This window comes from Suncus etruscus, chromosome X, assembly GCF_024139225.1.
Source record: "Suncus etruscus isolate mSunEtr1 chromosome X, mSunEtr1.pri.cur, whole genome shotgun sequence".
Classification (NCBI taxonomy): Eukaryota; Metazoa; Chordata; class Mammalia; order Eulipotyphla; family Soricidae; genus Suncus; species Suncus etruscus.
This window is the reverse complement of record NC_064868.1, coordinates 74978373-75000032: the sequence shown is the minus strand read 5'-3', so window position 1 is coordinate 75000032 and position 21660 is coordinate 74978373. Positions and strand designations below refer to the sequence as shown.

The 21660-nt window shown below is 39.4% G+C and overlaps 1 pseudogene; it reads right to left on the bottom strand.

The window, feature by feature from the left end:
• LOC125998923 (Y-box-binding protein 2-like) overlaps positions 1 to 21660 on the bottom strand; it is a 234823-nt pseudogene that overhangs the window by 126856 nt on the left and 86307 nt on the right.

Here is a 21660-nt window from a genome sequence, read left to right as displayed (position 1 = left end):
CCCCTGATGAAGTGCTTACTATCAATACATGCTAATACCTTAAATTTATTAGATATAAAATAAATCTTCAGCTTCTTTGTCCATGGAGATTCATAGTGATATAGGACAGACACCCTAATTTTGTAATTTGGCACTCAACCATACCCATTTCCTTTTGATTAAGTCTTCGATTAGTAACTAAAGCATATGACCATTGAGACCACTGAAACAAACAACTGCACACCACAGAGTTATGATACAGATCCAATTCACCGAGTGTGATCTTATAAATTACTATTATTCCTTTCCAATTTTTTCCTTTTATTTTTTCCTTTTTTTTTCTTCTTCCATCGTCTTCTTTCTCCTTCATTTCAAACTATGTTTCTATGATAACATAAAGCCCATGCTGTCAGTATTTTTTAGGAAAGGAACCTCAATGCAAAAAACACAGCAGATGACACTTCAGAGGGTAGACACCTCTTACAATGCTCACTATCATATTGCTTAGTATTCTAGACGTGAAAATTATAATTATCCTAAAATGCTCCAGCCACAATCTAACCCTGAAAGCTTCATTTAGCAGAGTTCAGCCCTGTCAATGATGAAGTACTGAGAAATTGGAAAATCTTTCCACTCCGAGGCCCCAGCATAATTTTTTCTTTCTTTTACTGTCTTTTATTACTTTTCCTTTTATATTTTTCTCTACTCTTTTTTCTTCTTTTTTCCTCTTCTTTCCTCCTAATCTATATTATAGCTATTTATCTATCTTTTATTAATGCAATTATTTCTTAAGCATTCAGACCCATCTTATGAGGGTCAGGCCTCCAACAACTTACAAAAAGATCTCTAATGTCTGTTTATAAGTGGGGTAAGTTTGTATACAGTGAACTCCTCTTTGTATTCCCAACCTTTCAATTTATGCCTATAGTGTATGTAGCTCCTCTTATATAATATCCCCCTTCATCCCTTCAGGACTCCTATAACCTTTTGTCCCCCCAATTTTGATCTGTTATCCCTTTCTATTTAACCCTCTTACCCTTAGTTCTTTTTTGTTGTTGTTGTTTTGTTTTGGGTTTTGTTTGTTTTTGGGTCACACCTGGCAACGCTCAGGAATTACTCCTGGCTCTATGCTTAGAAATCGCCCCTGGCCTTCCACACACCACGAAAGCAGCAAGGGGAGAGTAAATGATCATTCAAGGAGTCTAGAGTTAATCCCATGACAGTATACTTCAGGAGTGGAGAAACCCTGTATCTCCTAGGTCAAGGGAATTCCCTCTACAATATCCCCAATAGTTACTGTGCCTATGAGGGGGATAAAGAAAAGGAGAAAAAAAAGCACAAAACAATCATTTTTCCACGTGTTTATCTATTGATCGATTTTTTTGACGTCTTTATTTTAGTGTGGAGATTACGGTTGATGTCTCCAATATTATTTTATTTTATTTTGTCTTGTCTTTCTCTTTCTTTTTGCACTCGAGCATGATTTGATTTCAGAACCAAGACTATTGTGTGGTGCCTGTCTTTATTGCTGTAGGGCTCACCGGTTATTTAATTTGATATTTTTTTTCTGTATTGTTGTGGTATTTCAATTACCTTTTTCGCGTCCTCTCGCAAACTGAGGTTGGAAGCCTCTGAAGGGACTTAGCCCATTTTCAGCATATTTGACTTTTGACTTCTTTTTTTCCCCTCTTATTTTGTACCCTGTTCTATTGCTTTTCTTGCCTTCAAACAAAACCACATACCTCGATTTTTCTAGCTCTGCCTCTTAAATAGAGGAGGAAACAAGGGAGGGTTCCAGGACCAAACAGATATGTGATCACTAATAGTAAGCCAGTCAAAGAGGGGTCCACCTACTCTAGCAGACTGGGGGGTAATGGTGGGGTATATGGGTTGTAGAAAGGGAACTGGAATGGAGGGAGGACATAGTTGGTGATGGGTATTTGCCTGACTCAATGTTAATATGTACCTAAAATACTACTGTGAAAGATATGTAAGCCATTATGGAAAAATGTGTTTTTAATCAGAAACTTTCTTTGACTTACATGTATTATTATATCAATTATATTATATGTTATGTTATGTCACTATAAAAAAAAAAAGAAATCGCCCCTGGCAGGCTCAGGGGACCATATGGGATGCCTGGATTCGAACCAACGTCCTTCTGCATGAAAGGCAAACGCCTTACCTCCATGCTATCTCTCCGGCTCCTACACTCAGTTCTTAACTCATTAGACACCGAGACCGAACGTCAATAAGCCACCACCCAGCTCCCTACGCAAAAGGACACCCTCTCAGTTCCACATCTCAGGCCCTGACAAGAAGCTGCAACCACCATTCCTAATGACTCATTCTCTGTGGCACTTCTTCTCACAGACACCCCTATATGTGGGCTGTTGCATGCTACCAGATTCAGCCTCAGAAGGAGCCCCAGCTCAAGGACACTACCAGTGGTCCTCAAACTACAACCCGCGGGCCAGATACTGTATTTGTTCCCATTTTGTTTCTTCACTTCAAAATAAGATATATGCAGTGTGCATAGGAATTTGTTCATAGTTTTTGTTTTTACTATAGTCCAGCCCTCCAACGGTCTGAGGGTCAGTGAACTGGCCCCCTGTTTAAAAAGTTTAAAGATTCCCTTATTAAAAAGAACATGAAGTGGGATAAAAATGGGCCCTGGATCTCACCCTCCCCAAAGAATATCTCAAAAAGACTTAATGGGGATATCTATATTTTCTTTGTATGTTTAATACCTCAATAGTTATGTCTCTTAATGTGTTTATTTCCAAATGTAAAAGTAGCCTTCCTTTTCTCTTAATTTTGGCAGCTCTCAGGGGTTACTCCTGGTACTACTCTCAGAAATAGCTCCTGGCAGGCTCGGGGGACCATATGGGATGCTGTGATTTGAACCACCGTCCTTCTGCAAGCAATGCAAATGCCCTATCTCCATGCTATCTCTCTGGATCCCTTTTTAATTTTTTTTAAAAATTTTTATCTGTTCATTTTTTAATTTATATATATATGTATATATGAGTTTTTATTTCACTTGTTTGGGTTCTGATTAGTACAAAATTTTAGAAGAAAAAGTCTTGCTTGGGATAAAAGCTCAGGTCAAAACGAGGACAGAGAGATTGTATAGCCTGTCATTCTTACCCCCCAAACGCTCCAGCAATATAGTATGGCATCATTCCCTATTGCACAGGCATACTAAAAAGGGGAAAATCTTATGTATAGAAACAAGCTCTTATCTAGTAGGGATAGAGCTCATAAATTTTATAACACAGGTGCACCTCCCACCTTGAACCTTTGTCATTGGGAGTCCACTGAGACTCCAACCCAGAACCCAACCCGTAGAACTGACACAGTTCCATGCAATAACAACAGGAACCAAACTCTTCCATGGGAGTTCCTAATACCACTCTGGCACCAGGTTGATATGCCATCCTGTCAAAGAGGAAACAGCAACAATTTGATCTAAGAGCAGGTTGCCCTACCTCATCACCTAGTGGTAAGATGAAATCAGAAGACACTCTGTCCTTGCGCAAGAAAACCAAGATTACTAATCACAGAAGACTAACTTTAACAACTGCGACTGACAGAACTTTTCCTGGGTCCAATAAGAAAAATGCTAGCCTAGGCATCAGCCTAGGATTTGAATAAAAACCAAGATCTCTAATTCCAGAGGTCTGACTTTGACAACTACAACTAAGCAGAACTTCTGGAACCATAAGGGAAAACTAGATCCTAGGATGGAGCCTAGGATCTGTGCAAAACCCAAGATCACTAATTACAGAAGACTGACTACAACTACCTTAATGGAGCAGAACTTCTAGAACCAAAAGACTCTATCCTAGACTTTGTCCTATAATCTTGCAAATACCAAGATCTCTAATTACAGAGGACTGATTTTGTCAGCCATAACTGAGCAGAATGTTTCCTGGTACCATAAAAAGACCTTGGAGTTCAATAATGAGCATGACCAGAGCCTGTAGTTGTTCCCATGACAGTATGCTTCAAAGGCAGTGAAATCATGTATCTCTTAGGCCAAGAGAATTCCCTTTCAAATTTCCCCAATAGGTACTGTGCCTATGCAAAAAATAAAAGGTACAAAACGTCACCACACCAGCTCTCCTTCCCTTTTTTCTTTTTCTTTGTTGTTGTTAGGTTGTTTCTTATTGATGTTGTGTATTTTGTTGTTGTTTATTCTACTTTTTTCTTTTCCCCTTTTTCTTCCTTTTTTTGGTTTTTTTTTGGGGGGATCCACACCTGTTTGATGCTGAGGGGTTACTCCTGGCTAAGCACTCAGAAATTTCCCCTGGCTTGGGGGTACCATATGGGACACCGGGGGATTGGACAGCGGTCCTTCCTTGGCTAGCACTTGCAAGGCAGACACATTACCTCTAGCACCACCTCACTGGCCCCAACCCTTTTTCTTCTTTTAAATTGATATTGATAGCTCCTATATGGATTCCTCCCAGTGTTTATTTTTCCCAACAGTATGACAGAAGTTGAATCATCTTGCTCTGCCTCATAAATAAAGGGGGAAGTGGATGGTACCAGGAGCCATCACATGAACATTGACTGGAAATAAATAATGATCAGGTCAGGCCTAAATCAGGTCAAACCCAAAGTCAACGACAACAGAATCAAGATCTACCATAAGTTATATACAAAGGGGACTTGTTAAAATAGCAGTCCAAAAGGAAGGGGGCTGTATGGGAGGCATGCTGGGAACAGGGACGAAGGGAGGTCAACATTGGTCATTGGAATTGCCCTAATTCACTGTCACTATGTACCTTAAATACAACTGTGAAAGACTTGTAATTCACATTAGTCTCAATAATAATTATTTAAAAAATAAATAAAACACAGGGCTGGATAGATAACATGGGTGTAGGGCATTTGCCTTGCATGCAGATGGACAGTGGTTCAAATATAGTAGCATCCTATATGGTCCCCCAAGCCTGCCAGAAGCAATTTCTTTTTTTATAATTTTTATTTTGACCAAAGTGGCTTGTATATATTTCACAGTAATATTTTAGGTACATATTAACATTGAATCAGGGGAATTCCCATCACCAAAGTTGTCCTACATCCACCCCAGTTCCCATCTTGCATCCCATATCCCCCACCCTCATCCCTGCTAGAATAAGTGGTCCCCTGTGTCTAGCTTATTACTTAGTGATCATACAACTGTTTGGTCTTGGTACCCTCCATTATTTTCCCCCTCTATTTGAGAGGTGGAACTAGATATTTCAAGTTATGTGGTTTTGTTTGAAGAAAAGAAAAGCAATAAAATGGGGTAAAAATCAAATAAGCCGAAAATGGGCAGAGTCCTTCTAGAGGCTCTCAACCTCAGTTTGAGAGAGGAAAGGAAAGGGACAAAAGAAGTGAAACACCACAGCAATACAAAAGGAAATATCAAATAAAAAATTCAGTGAGCACTACAGCAATAAGGACAAACACCCCATAATAGTCACTGTCCTGAAATAAAAATGTAACAGAGCGCAAAAATGAAAAAAAGAAAAAAACTGGAGACAACAACTTCAATATCCACACCAAAACAAAGACATAAAAATAAATAAATAGATAAATAAATTAAAAAGATAATTTTGTGCTTTATTTTTCCTGCATAAGCACAGTAAATATTGGGTAAATTAGAAAGGGAATACTCTTGGCCTAAGAGATACAGGGTTTTTGCACCTTTGAAGTATACTGTCATGGGAATAACTATAGACTCCTTGCATATTAATTTACTCTCCACTCGGTGCTTTTGTGGTGTATGGAAACTTCTGCTCCGTCATGGGTGATAAAATCAGACCTCTGTTTCTAGAGATCTTAGTATCTGCACAGGTCAAGGAATGGAGCTTATGATGAAGTCTTTCTTTGTGGTTCTAGAAGTTCTGTTCTTTCAGTGTCATTTTAATCCATCTTCTGTAGCTGGTGGTCTTGGTCATTATGCTGATCCTAGTATGAAGCCTGGTGATAGTGTCTTTTGTTACGTTTCCAGAAGACCCGTTCAGTTGCAATTTTCTCAGTAAGACCTCTGGAATTAGAGATCTTTATTGTTGTACAGATCATAGACCAAATCCTAAACTAGGGCTTTTTAATTGGTCCCAGGATATGTTCTGCCCAGTCATGGTTGTCACAGTTAGGCATCTGTAGGCAATGATCTTGGCTTTTGCACAGATCAAAGGGTGAGAAGTCTTCTGATTTTGTCTTATCGTTATATGGTGAGGTTAGATAACCTGCTCTTAGATTAAGTTGTTTCCGTTTCTTCATTGTCAGGATATCATATTAGAACTGGCACATGTTGGTGCCAGAGCAGTATTAAGGATTTCCCGGAGGGGATTTGGTTCATGGAGCTGTTGTGGAGAACTGTGCCATTTCTATGTCTGGGATCCAGGGTTCAAGCTGAACGGTCGGTGTCTAATCACCTGGGGTCTATGTTGGGTCCGCATGACATATGTTCAAGGTGGGAGGTGCCCCTATATTATAAAAAAGTATGAGTTCTTATCCCTAGTAGATAAGAGCTTGTTTTTATATGTAAGATTTCCCCTTTTTTTAGTATGCGTTTGCAGGAAGAAATGGTGCTACAGTATATTGCTGGTGCATTTGGGGGTGGAAAGAGAAGAAAACAGAAACAAGACAAAAAATAAAAATAAATAAATAAAATAATAAAATAAATTTTTAAATAAATTAAAAAAGTAATTAAAGGAACAAAGTGATGCAGGAGACTACCTTACATTTGGGGAAAAAAGGGTTAAGAGGAATTATTATATAAGACTTAAATTTATGAAGGAAGTATAGGCTTCCCCATTGTCTTTTGAGATTTTCTTGTGGGGTGTAGGATCCAGGGCGAATTTTCATCACACACCCTGGCCTTATTGAGATTGAGAAAAGATTTGTGGCAGAGAGGTCTTGGGTAGAGTTCTTGCAGTGGGGATCCTTTTGGAACCAAGTCTGGTATCAAACAACAGTCCACGTTAGGGAGAGGTGATAAGGAGGACAACACAGCATGAGTCAGCAGGGGTGTTGGTTGTATTTTCTTGCCGGAGACAAGGTGTGGGTCTGAATGGGTGTCCCTTTGATTGGGTGCTGGGTGCTCATTGGGGTAGGAGGTCAATCTTGATGCCTAATGGATTAATAATTGAGGGTAAAGAGTTTTAATAATGTGGTAAATCCATTGGGATTGGGGATGAAGGGATAGTCAGATTTCTGAAAGGGGGAGAGGGGATAGTATATGGGAGGGGCTATATACACTATAGGTATGGGTTGTTTACAATTTAGGTTTGGCTATCAAGGAGTCTTATCTCTATGTGCTCATGCCCACATATAAACATATAGTAGTTAGCTTAGGTATAGCTTAAGAAGATGAGGTGGGGAGAGCAAGAAATAAGCTGAGTAGAGAAAGATAGGTAAATATAGTACATGTAAGGTAAAGAAACTAATAGATCAACTTTTGGATATATATAGGTTTACATCTTGAGTACTAAACAATAGAACTAAACAATAGATAGTGAGGTCTATCTATATAGGTGTTTACCCTATGCAGTATTGTCCGCAGCACATTATATATCAACTTTGCCAAGAGCAATCTCTGAGTACAAAGCCAGGAGTAACCCCTGAGCACTACGTGGTGTAACCCAAAAACCAAAATAAATAAATAAATAAATAAATAAATAAATAAATACATATGTGAGATAATGAACATAAATTTAAAATTCATTCAGAATTCATCCTCTTTAGACTACTTTGACTTTGGATCCATTGTGGCATAAAAGAACATTCATGATTTGGGAAAATTTACTTAATGCATTTATTTGACATTTTTAATAATATAATTTTTATTTTTATTTTGATCATAGTGGCTTACATATTGTTGACAATATTATTTTAGGTACCCATCAGATAAATGGCTGATATCCAAAATATACAAAGCACAGATGAGACTTTACAAGAAAAAAAACATCTAATTCCATCCAAAAATGGGGAAAACAATTGAACATTTTGTCAAAAAAGAAATACAAATGGCCAAAAGACACATGAAAAAAATTCTCCACATTTCTAATCATCAGGGAGATGGAAATCAAAACAACAATGAGGTATCATCTCACTCCACAGAGATTGGCACATATTACAAAGAACAAGAATAATCGGTGCTGGAGGGGATGTAGAGAGAAAGGAACTCTCATTCACTGTTGGTGGGAATGCCTTCTAGTCCAGCCTTTATGAAAACAATATGGAGATTCCTCAAAAAACCTGGAAATTGAGCTCCCATATGATCCAGCTAGACCATTCCTAAGGATATAACTTAGGAACACAAAAATACAATTCAAAAATCCCTTCCTCACAGTTATTTTCATTGCAGCGCTATTTACAATAGCCAGACTCTGGAAACAATCAAGATGCCCTTCAACTGATGAATGACTAAAGAAAGTATGGTACATATACACAATGGAATATTATGCAGCCGTCAGGAGAGATGAAATCATGAAATTTTCCTATAAATGGATGCACATGGAATCTATTATGCTGAGTGAAATACATAAGCAGGAGAGAAATAGACACAGAATAGTATCGCTCAACTATGGGTTTTCAGAAAAATAAAAGACATTTTCGTTCTTTTTTTTTAATTTTTATTTTTAACTATGAGAACAAGGGTGCAAAGACAGAGGACAAGGTAAAGTTACAGTGGAAGGACAATCACCCATAACATAATTCTCAGAAGTCCCCTTGCTGATATCTTAACTTTGAAATTTCAGCCAAAGAACATTAAGATAAATAAGACAGAATCCATGTACAATTACTTTGTCCCTCAAGTCCCCAGATTGTAACACATTATAATATTTCTTAACAGAACACAAGGCAATCTAAAGCCATAAAACTTACGTAACTCCTTAAACATTACAGGCATAGTATTTTCTTACATTTCCATATACATGCATATTAGCTTAAGTTAACCTCAAATTTTAAGTGAGTTCTTTTTAAGGATTAGAGTCAAAGGAGCACAGTAAAAATGGCGTTAGAGTGGCAATTGTTTTTTGCATAGGCCCACCAAAATATGAGGGACATGGAAAGAAATAACCTTGGCCTAAGTACAAAGAGACCAGACCCCTGACGTTTCCTGACACAAGACCAAGTCTAGGCTCCAGGCAAGCTAGATCGTCCAATCCATTGTCTGTACTGCCAAAACACTTTTATTTTTCACACAGTTTCTGTTGTTGGTATCATGTTTCTGTATTAAAGATCCTGGAATCTGCATATCTTACATTGAAGTCAGGATGTGGAGCATCCTCTCCTTTCACCTCACAATCAAACGGCAATGCAGGGAGCCCTGTCCTGTAAGCAGGTCGTTGTTGTTGTTAAGTCTTCTCAGTGTTAAGGGAAGTCTCTTTTGAGCAGGTCGATGTCTGAGCAGTGTAGGTCTTCCGTGGTAGAGGATTGCTTCCAGGTGATGTTATAGACCAGCCTGGATGTTTCGTGGATGGCTTCCCTGGTTCAGGGGAGAATGGATTATGACCTTTCTTCTGAGATCTGTGCCAGGTCGTTATGTCAATGTTCAGGGTGTAAGGTCCCTTTGCACTAAAAGATTTGTGTGTTCCAATCTCTATTAGATAGGATCTTATTTGTATGTATAGTATTTTCCCATTTTAATGTGCCTATGCAAATAAGAAGCAATGCCACGTGGTGTTATTGGCGCATATGGGGGCCATAAGAACAATTCCAATGATTCCCATGACATGGTTCAATCATAAGCATTAAACTGGGGGACTCTTCCACCAAAATTCCTTGTTAAACAGCTCAAAAAGAGAAGATAAAAAGTGGTTAGAATCATCACTGTATAAGACAACATTTAGTAAGAATTATAGCTGTCAGAGAAAAAACACAAACTATTCTAAAGAAATACGTGTCCATTTTATGTATCTTGAAACAGTTTGGGGTTGTCACGCACAATGCACAGCTTTGGACTATGATTAGGATTGTACACTACTGAAGTTAAAAAGAGTACTGTAGGTTAGTGATGTTTGAGAGGGGGTTAGAGAGTTAAGGAGTAAAAAAGAGATATGTAGGGGTGTGGGAAAGGGCAGAATACAAAATGAACATTCTGTATACGCAAAACATAACATAAGAATAAGGAATATTCTGAATACATGAAGTACGCGCGGGGGCTCTTGCCTTGCGCGGTTCTGTAGTTTTTGGACGCCTAGGATGGAATTTCTCACCCCCTCCCCCCAGGGCCCGATTAACCAGGTGTGGCCCTGAAGACCCGCCTGGTATGGGGGGAATCATGTTCACCTGGAATAAGTGGTCAGCCCAGGGTTCCTATGGCTGGCTGTCCTGCCCAGAGCCCCCATCATACCAGTCAAAAAAAGACATTTTCTAATAATTCTAAGAGACCATAGAGATGAGCACTGGAAGGTCCAACACATGATATGAAGCTCATCACAAAGAGTGATGACAGCAGTTAGAGAAATAACTACATAAACAACTAACATAACAATGGGAATTAATGAGAGAAGTAGAAAGCCTGTCTTAAATACAGGTGGAGGGTAGGGAGGTGAGAAGTTTGGGGCATTGGTGATGAGAATGTTGCAATGGTGAAGAGGGGTGTTCTTTATATGACTGAAACCTAACTACAATATTGCTTGTAATCAAATTGTATAAAAAACTATATTTAAAAAAGAGCCCCAAAAGTGCAAAAGTTATTCTACTTGTGTCTGAGGTGGAGAGTGAAGGCAATGGACGAGACAGTGGAAGCTTCCAGAAAGCAGTTGGGAAGGGGTTTTTGTGTGTGGTAAGCAATGATGGTAATAATACCCTGTCCTGTATTAAACAATATCACCTAGAAATCTTCTATGGCATGATGGTTTATGTCAAGCCCCATTGGGAGAAACTATTCACCCAATACCCATCAGACAATCAAGGGAACAGGAGTTTACAAACCTTTTCAGGAAAAAGTCAGATGTATATTTTATGTGTTCCAGTTATTACAACCACTACTCAACAACTCCATTGTCTAAAAGCAGCCATACACAAGACTAAAATATTTGCATTATCTGTGTCCTAAAAAACTTTATTCATGTACACTCAAATGTATTTTTCTCAGAACTTTTTACATGACATGATATATCCTTTTAGTTTTTTTCTCCATCCTTTAAAAATCTAAGACAAAAAAACTTATGTATCTTACTGGCCATTAAAAAATAAATAAACACCAGGAGAGATAGCACAGCGGTGTTTCCCTTGCAAGCAGCTGATCCAGGACTAAAGGTGGTTGGTTCGAATCCTGGTGTCCCATATGGTCCCCATGCCTGCCAGAAGCTATTTCTGAGCAGACAGCCAGGAGTTACCCCTGGCGCACTGCTGGGTGTGGCCCAAAAACTAAAAAATAAAATAAAATAAAATAAATAAACAGCCTGCAGAAGAAAATGGATTGGAAGTAAAATGATTTCTCTCCCCAGATAACTAAATAAAGCCACATTTACTTCAGAGGGATTTTAGTTAAGACACTTCAAACTGGATCTGCTAAACTTTAGCAGCTAAAGGATGGAGGAAAGAATTGAAGGAACCATAAGTGGCTGTAGCTGTGGTAACTGTCTTAGAGAAAGCAGTCTTCAAATCACAAACGTTACTAGGACTTAAGAGGAAATAAGAAAGAGTAGCAAGTCCCCCTGGGATACATCTTTAGAGGATTATGAAGAGACTCCCTTTTCCCAACTACACCATTTGTCCTCCCCAGATATCTGCCACCTGGATATGCTTTGTGATGCTTTGTGATGTCAGAACAAAGCAAAGGTACTCTTTGGCCAGAGGATCTCTTTTATGACCAAACAATAGTCTATCAGGGTTTATATGTAGGATTGTTTGAAGCCTGAGGTAGACCACTGGAGGCTTAAGCAAGGAGTGGAAGACCTACAGACAAGCCTAGTTAGATACAGACAATTCTGTAGGCATGAAAGAGTCCAGATTAAGAAATAAAGAGAAGAAGACGAAGAAGGTAACTTGTGAGAAAAGCAAAACAATAAATAAGGTAAGATTTGCCTTTCCATATGCCTTCATCCCCATAGGTTCCCCCTAAATCTTTTTCTCTACTCTGGCCTGACACCAATAACTGCCACACATACTCCTATAAAAGAATCCCCTGTCTTAGATACTCCCAGATTCTTCCTCTCCCTACTGACTCTCTCTGTAATCCTTGCAGAAAGCGAAGACAACAACCACACAGCAAAGCAAAGCAAGAAAGGCCACTCCTCAAGAAAAGCCTGCTGTGTCCACAGAATTATCACCAAGGCCAACAATATTTTTCTGTCCCCACAAGACGAATAATAAGCACAAGAAGTGCAAGTGGAAGTGCCACAAATATGGCATGAGATATGAGCCATATACGGTAACATACTGCAAAGCAAGAAAATGCAGAGCATGGGCCCTAAATGTTCGATCTTCATTTGGGCCTTCAGTGGTGTCTGTAGAGATGGGAAAAGCCCCAGGCTTTCTATCTGATACCACATATTAATATTTGACATCATGAACATCTGAGACCACCGGGCAATCTGTGACATCCAAGATAATATCTCAAACCATCCAATAACGTCTAGACACATCTAGAAATGCCTAACGATGATGTTAAATAAAGCAAAATGTGCATCTTAACAAAAATGTGTGCTTGAGTGTCTGTGGGAGGAATATGTGAGTGGGAAAAATGGGTGGGTAAAATGGGGGGATCCCTGGCCCTCTAGTAGGTAGCCAATAAGGGCAACACTGCTCTTGGTGGGGGGACATTGGAATGATATGGGGTGTGAGGTGGTATCTCATTGTTGTTTTGATTTGCATCTCCCTGAGGATTAGTGATGTGAAGCATTTTATCATGTGTCTTTTGGCCATTTGTATTTCTTCTTTGTCAAAGTGTCTGTTCATTTCTTCTCCCCAATTTTTGATGGAATTAGATGTTTTTTTCTTGTAAAGTTCTCTCAGTGCCTTGTATATTTTGCGATTAGTCTCTTATCTGATGGGTATTGGGTGAATAGTTTTTCCCACTCAGTGGGTGGCTCTTGTATCCTGGGCACTATTTCCTTTGAGGTGCAGAAGCTTCTCAGCGTAATATATTCCCATCTGTTAATCTCTGCTTTCACTTGCTTGGAGACTACAGTTTCCTCATGAATATGCCTGTAGTCTCAATGTCCTGGAGTGTTTTACCTATGTGTAGTTCTTATGGTTTTGAGTCTGATATCGAGGTTTTTAATCCATTAGGATTATACCTTCGTACATGGTCTTAGCTGGGGGTCTAAGTTCAATTTTTTGCAAGTGGCTATCCAGTTGTGCCAACACCACTTGTTGAAGAGGCTTTCCTTGCTCCATTTAGGATTTCCTGCTCCTTTATCAATAATTAGGTGATTGTTTGTCTGGGGAACATTTTCTGAGTATTCAAGCCTAATCCACTGATTTGAGGGCCTGTCCTTATTCCAATACCATGCTGTTTTGATAACTATTGCTTTGTAGTAACGTTTAAAGTTAGGGAAAGTAATTCCTCCCATATTCTTTTTCCCAGTGATTGCTTTAGCTATAGTGTTTATTGTTCCAAACGAATTTCAAAAGTGCCTGATCCACTTCTTTGTAGAATGTCATAGGTATCTTTAGAGGGATCGCATTAAATCTGTATAATGACTTTAGGAGTATTGCCATTTTGATGATGTTCATTCTGCCAATCCATGAGCAGGTTATGTGTTTCCATATCCGTGTGTCCTCTCTTATTTCTTGGAGCAGAGTTTTATAGTTTTCTTTGTATAGGTCCTTCACATTTTTAGTCAAGTTGATTCCAAGATATTTGAGTTTGTGTGGCACTATTGTGAATGGGGTTGTTTTCTTAATGTTCATTTCTTCCTTATTACTATTGGTGTGTAGAAAGGCCATTGATTTTTGTGTGTTAATTTTGTAGCCTGCTACCTTGCTTAATGAGTCTATTGTTTCTAGAAGCTTTTTGGGTTTTCTAAGCTTTAGGGTTTTCTAAGTAGAGTATCATGTCATCTGCAAACAGTGAGAGCTTGACTTCTTCCTTTCCTATCTGAATTCCCTTGATATCTTTTTCTTGCCTAATCGCTATAGTAAATACTTCCAGTGCTATGTTGAATAGGCGTGGTGAGAAAAGAGAGCCTTGTCTTGTGCCAGAATTTAGAGGGAAGACTTTTAGTTTTTCTCCATTGAGGATAAAATTAGCCACTGGCTTGTGGTAGATGGCCTTAACTATATTGAGAAAGGTTCCTTCCATTCCCATCTTGCTGAGCGTTTTTATCAAGAATGGGTGTTGGACCTTATCAAATGCTTTCTCTGCATCTATTGATATAATCATGTGGTTTTTTTTTCTTGTTTTTGGTGTTGTATATTATGTTGATAGATTTACGGATGTTAAACCATCCTTGAATTCCTCGGATGAAACCTACTTGATCATAGTGGATGATCTTCTTAATGAGGCATTGAATCCTATTTGCCAGGATTTTTTTTTTTTGGTTTTTGGGCTACACCTGTTTGACACTCAGGGGATACTCCTGGCTATGTGCTCAGAAATCGCCCCTGGCTTGGGGAGACCATATGGGACGCCTGGGGATCGAACCGCGGTCCGTTCCTTGGCTAGCGCTTGTAAGGCAGACACCTTACCTCTAGCGCCATCTTCCCGGCCCCATATTTGCCAGGATTTTGTTGAGGATCTTTGCATCTGCATTCATCAGCGATATTGGTCTGTAATTTTCTTTTTTCGTAGCATTTCTGTCTGGTTTAGGTATCAAGGTGATGTTGGCTTCATAAAGGTATTTGGAAGTGTTTCCGTTTGTTCAATTTCATGAAAGAGTCTTGCCAGGATTGGTAGTAGTTCCTCTTGGAAAGTTTGAAAGAATTCATTAGTGAATCCATCTGGGCCTGGGCTTTTGTTTTTGGGCAGACATTTGATTACCGTTTTAATTTCATCAATGATGATGAGGGTGTTTAGATATGCTACATCTCTTCCTTCAATCGTGGAAGATTATAAGAGTCCAAGAATTTATCTATTTCTTCCAGGTTCTCATTTTTAGTGGTGTAGAGTTTCTCAAAGTAGTTTCTGATTACCCTTTGTATCTCTGTCATATCAGTAATGATCTCTCCTTTTTCATTCCTAATACGAGTTATCAAGTTTCTCTCTCTCTCTTTTTTAGTTAAGTTTGCCAGTGGTCTATCAATCTTGTTTAATTTCTCAAAGAACCAACTTCTGCTTTCATTGATCTTTTAGATTCCTTGTTGGGTTTCCACTTCGTTGATTTCTGCTCTCAGCTTAGTTATTTCCTTCTGTCTCCCTATTTTTGGGTCCTTTTGTTGAGCACTTTCTAGTTCTATTAGCTGTGTCATTAAGCTATTCAGGTAAGCTCCTTCTTCCTTCCTGATTTGTGCTTGCAAAGCTATAAATTTTCCTCTCAGTACTGCTTTTGCTGTGTCCCATATGTTCTGATAGTTTGTGTCTTTATTGTCATTTTTTTCCAGGAAACTTTTGATTTCCTCCTTGATTTCATCTCGGACCTACTGGTTTTTTAGTACGAGGCTGTTTATTTCCAGGTGTTAAAGTTTTTCTTCTGAGTCCCTTTGGAATTCACAAATAATTTCAGAGCCTTGTGGTCAGCGAAGGTAGTCTGCAAAATTTCTATCCTCTTGATATTATGGAGGTATGTTTTATGTGACAGCATCTAGTCTATCCTGGAGAATGTCCCATGTACATTGGAGAATAATGTGTATCCAGGATTCTGGGGATGGAGTGTCCTATATATATCCACTAGGACTCTTTCTTCCATTTCTCTCCTCAGGTCTAGTATATTCTTTTTCGATTTCAGTCTGGTTGACCGATCCAGTGTTGACAAAGCCATGTTGAGGTCTCCCACAATTATTGTGTTGTTATTGATATTATTTTTATTTTTTTAAGATTATTTTTTTCTCTTTATTTGGATATCTTGATTACATAAATGATTGTGATAAGGTTTCAGTCCTATAAAGATCACCCCTCTTCACCAGTGCAACATTCCCGCCACCAAAGTCCCAAATCTCCCTCCATCCCACCCCACCCCCACCTGTACTCCAGACAGGCTTTCCAGTTCCCTCATTCATTCACTTGATTATGGTAGTTCTCAGTGTAGTTATTTCTATAACTGTGCTCACCACTCTTGTGGTGAGCTTCATGGAGTGAGCTGGTGTTCCAGCTCTCCTCTAATTGTCTCTGAGGATTGTTACAAAAATGACTTTTATTTTTCTTAAGACCCATAGATGAGTGAGACTATTCTGCGTCTCTCTCTCTCCCTCTGACTTATTTCACTGAGCATGATAGATTCCATGTACATCCATGTATAGGAAAATTTCATGACTTCATCTCTCCTGACGGCTGCATAATATTCCATTGTGTATATGTACCACAATTTCTTTAGCCATTCGTCTGTTGAAGGGCATCTTGGTTGTTTCCAGAGCCTGGCTATTGTGAATAGTGCTGCAATAAATATAGGTGTGAGGAAGGGGTTTTTGTATTGTATTCTTGTGCTCCTAGGGTATATCCCTAGGAGTGGAATAGCTGGGTCGAATGGGAGCTCAATTTCCAGTTTTTGAAGAAACCTCCATATCGCTTTCCATAGAGGCTGTACTAGACGGCATTCCCACCAGCAGTGGATAAGAGTTCCTTTCTCTCCACATCCCCGCCAGCACTGATTGTTCTCATTCTTTGTGATGTGCGCCAATCTCTGTGGTGTGAGGTGGTATCTCATCGTTGTTTTGATTTGCATCTCTCTGATGATTAGTGACGAGGAGCATTTTTTCATGTGTCTTTTGGCCATTTGTATTTCTTTTTTATCAAAGTGTCTGTTCATTTCTTCTCCCCATTTTTTGATGGGATTAGATGTTTTTTTTTTGTAAAGTTCTGTCAGTGCCCTGTATATTTTGGATATTAGCCCCTTATCTGAAGGATGTTGGGTGAATAGTTTCTCCCACTCAGTGGGTGACTCTTGTATCCTGGGCACTATTTCTTTTGAGGTGCAGAAGCTTTTCAGTTTAATGTATTCCCATCTGTTAATCTCTGCTTCCACTTGTTTGGAAAGTGCAGTTTCCTCCTTGAAGATACCTTTAGTCTCAATGTCATGGAGTGTTTTACCGACATGTTGTTCTATATACCTTATGGTATCTGGTCTGATATCAAGGTCTTTAATCCATTTGGATTTTACCTTCGTACATGATGTTAACTGGGGGTCTATGTTCGCTTTTTTGCAAGTCGCTAACCAGTTCTGCCAGCACCACTTGTTGAAGAGATTTTCTCTGCTCCACTTAGGATTTCTTGCTCCTTTGTCAAAAATTAGGTAATTGTATGCCTGGGGAATGTTCTCTGAGAACTCAAGCCTATTCCACTGATCTGAGGGTCTGTCTTTATTCCAATACCATGCTGTTTTAATAACTATTGCTTTGTAGTACAGTTTAAAGTTGGGGAAAGTAATGCCTCCCATTTTCCTTTTCCCTAGGAGTGCTTTAGCTATTCGAGGATGTTTATTGTTCCAGATGAACTTCATAAGTGTTTGATCCACTTCTTTGAAGAATGTCATGGGTATTTTTAAGGGGATCGCATTAAATCTGTATAATGCTTTGGGGAGTATTGCCATTTTAATGATGTTAATCCTGCCAAGCCATGAGCAGGGTAAGTGTTTCCATTTCCGTGTGTCCTCTCTTATTTCTTGGAGCAGGGCTTTATAGTTTTCTTTGTATAGGTCCTTCACGTCTTTGGTCAAGTTGACTCCAAGATATTTGAGTTTGTGTGGCACTATTGTGAATGGGATTGCTTTCCTGACTTCCATCTCCTCCCTATTATTATTGGTGTATAAAAAGGCCATTGATTTCTGTAGGTTGATTTTGTAGCCTGCCACCTTGCTATATGAATCTATTATTTCTAGAAGCTTTTTGGTAGAGTCTTTAGGGTTTTCTAAGTAGAGTATCATATCATCTGCAAACAATGAGAGTTTGACTTCTTCCTTTCCTATCTGAATTCCCTTGATATCTTTTTCTTGCCTGATCGCTATAGCAATAACTTCCAGTACTATATTGAAGAGGAGTGGTGAGAGAGGACAGCCTTGTCTTGTACCCGAATTTAGAGGAAAGGCTTTTAGTTTTTCTCCATTGAGGATAATATTTGCCATTGGCTTGTGGTAGATGGCTTCAACTAGATTGAGAAAGGTTCCTTCCATTCCCATCTTGCTGAGAGTTTTGATCAAGAATGGGTGTTGGACCTTATCAAATGCTTTCTCTGCATCTATTGATATGATCATGTGATTTTTATTTTTCTTGTTGTTGATGTTGTGTATGATGTTAATAGATTTACGGATGTTAAACCATCCTTGCATTCCTGGGATGAAGCCTACTTGGTCATAGTGTATGATCTTCTTGATGATGCATTGGATCCTATTTGCCAGGATTTTGTTGAAGATCTTTGCATCAGCATTCATCAGGGATATTGGTCTGTAATTTTCTTTTTTGGCAGCATCTCTGTCTGGTTTTGGTATCAAGGTAATGTTGGCTTCATAAAAGCTGTTTGGGAGAGTTCCCTTTTTTTCAATTTCATGGAAGAGTCTGGCTAGGATTGGTAGTAGCTCCTCTTGAAAGATTTGAAAAAATTCATTAGGAAAACCATCTGGGCCTGGGCTTTTCTTTTTTGGTAGATGTTTGATTACAGTTTCAATTTCCTCAGTAGTGATGGGGGTGTTTAGATATGCTACATCCTCCTTACTTAAATGTGGAAGGTTATAAGTGTCCAAGAATTTTTCCATTTCTTCTAGGTTCTCATGTTTTGTAGCATAAAGTTTCTCAAAGTAGCCTCTGATTATCCTTTGGATCTCTGCAATTTCTGTTGTGATCTCCCCCTTTTCATTTCTAATACGGGTTATCAGATTTCTCTCTCTCTCTTTCTTTGTGAGTTTTGCCAATGGTCTATCAATCTTGTTTATTTTTTCAAAGAACCAGCTTCTGCTTTCGTTGATCTTTCGGATTGCTTTTTGGTTTTCCACTTCATTGAGTTCCGCTTTCAGCTTTATTATTTCCTTCTGTCTCCCTATTTTTGGTTCATTCTGTTGGTCATTTTCTAATTGTTTAAGCTGCGCCATTAAGTTATTCAGGTATGCTCCTTCTTCCTTCCTGATGTGTGCTTGTAGAGCTATAAATTTTCCTCTCAGGACTGCTTTTGCTGTGTCCCATAGATTCTGGCAGTTTGTGTCTTCATTATCATTTGTTTCCAGGAAAGTTTTGATTTCCTTTTTGATTTCATCTCGGACCCACTGGTTGTTCAGTAGCAGGGTGTTTAATTTCCAATTGTTAAAGTTTTTCTTCTGTGTGGCTTTGTAGTTCACATCTAATTTCAGAGCCTTGTGGTCAGCAAAGGTAGCCTGCAAGATTTCTATCCTCTTGATTTTATGGAGGTATGTTTTATGTGTCAGCATGTAGTCTATTCTGGAGAATGACCCATGTACATTGGAAAAGAATGTGTATCCAGGTTTTTTGGGATGGAGTGTCCTGTATATATCTACTAGTCCTCTTTCTTCCATAACACTTTTCAGGGCTAGTATGTTTTTGTTGGGTTTCAGTCTGGTTGACCTATCAAGTGTTGATAGGGCTGTGTTGAAGTCTCCCACAATGATTGTGTTATTATTGATTTCTTCTTTCAGATTTGTCAGTAATTGTATTAGATAATTTGCTGGTCTCTCATTGGGTGCATATATGTTTAATAGTCTGATTTCTTCCTGTTGCACATATCCCTTGATTAGTACATAGTGTCCATCTTTGTCCCTTACCACTTTTCTGAGTATAAAGTTGGTGTCATCTGATATTAATATGGCCACCCCAGCTTTTTTCAGGGTGTTGTTTGCTTGGATAATTTTCTTCCAACCTTTGATTTTGAGTCTATGTTTGTTCTGACTATTCAGATGTGTTTCTTGTAGGCAGCAGAAGGTTGGATTCATCTTTTTGACCCATTTTGCCACTCTGTGTCTTTTAATTGGTGAATTTAGTCCACTGACATTGAGGGAGATGATTGTCATAGGATTTAATGTCATCTTTGTAGATAAGTTTGCTGTGTTTGTTGGTCTCTCTTGTCTTAGAGTAGACCTGTCAGTTTTTCCTTTAAGGCTGGTTTATCTTCTGCGAAGTTTCTGAGCTGTTGTTTATCCGTGAAGCTGTGTATTCTTCCTCCAAACCTGAATGTGAGTCGGGCTGGGTGCAGTATTCTTGGGGAGGCATTTATTTCATTCAATCTTGTCACAATATCCAACCACTGTCTTCTGGCCTTGAGAGTTTCTTGTGACATGTCTGCTGTAAGTCTTAGGGATGCTCCTTTGAATGTAATTTCCCTTTTTGATCTTGCTGCTTTCAGTATTCTATCCCTATCTATGGGATTTGTCATTGTAACGAGGATGTGTCTTGGGGTGTTTTTCTTTGGGTCTCTTTTAGCTGGTATTCTTCGGGCATGCAGTATTTGATTGCATGTAGGCTTTAACTCTGGGAGTATCTCTTTGATGATGTCTTTGACAGTTGATTCTTCTTGGAGATCTCCTTCCTGGGTTTCTGGGACTCCAATGATTCTTATGTTGTTTCTATTGAGTTTATCAAAGACATCTATTTTCATCTGTTCGCACGCCTTGAGTACTTTTTCCATTGCCTGTTCGTTTGTCTTAATGTTCTTTTCCAATTTCTTCTGTTGTGTTGAGCTTTTCTGCATCTCATCTTCCAGTACTCCGATTCTCTCCTCAGCTGCTGATACCCTGTTGGCGAGGCTATCCATTGTGGTTTTCAGTTGAGCAACCGTATTTTTCAGATCTGTTATTTCAGTTTGGAGTTTTCTGATTTCTGTTTTTGTGTTCTCTTCAGATCGATCTATGCTCTTTTTGAGGTCTACAAACATATTCCATATTTCTACTCTAAACTCCTTATCTGAAAGGTTAATCAGGTGGTTGTAATTTATTAGATCAACCGAGCTTTCGTCTTCATTCTCTATGGATGGTGTTTGCCTGCGAGTTTTCCCCATTGTCACGCTTGTAGTGTGGTTTTTCCTGCGTGTTGTGGTGGGGTTCATTGATTAGGAAGAGTTCGCGGCTGCAAAGGGAAGCGAAGCGGCTGAGCGCTTCTGTTGCCTCTAGTTGCAAGTCCTCAGAGTGAACAAAGGCAGGGCAAGGTAGAGCGATCCCGCAGCCCCAGAATGCAGCTGCTCACCAGCTTCAAAATGCAGTGTTTTTGGGGGTGCACTCCCTAGGCCCCTGAGGAAACCTTCGGAAGTTCAGAAGCACAGTTTCAGGCAGACAGAGATAGGAGTTTTCCCCGAAGTCCTCAGAGTAAACAAAGGCAGGGCAGGGCAAAGCGATTCCGCGGCCCCACAATGCAGGCACTCACCAGCTTCAGAATGCAGTGTTTTTGGGGGTGCGCTCCCTAGGCCCCTGAGGAAACCTTCGGAAGTTCAGAAGCACAGTTTCAGGCAGACAGAGATAGGAGTTTTCCCCGAAGTCCTCAGAGTAAACAAAGGCAGGGCAGGGCAAAGCGATTCCGCGGCCCCACAATGCAGGCACTCACCAGCTTCAGAATGCAGTGTTTTTGGGGGTGCGCTCCCTAGGCCCCTGAGGAAACCTTCGGAAGTTCAGAAGCACAGTTTCAGGCAGACAGAGATAG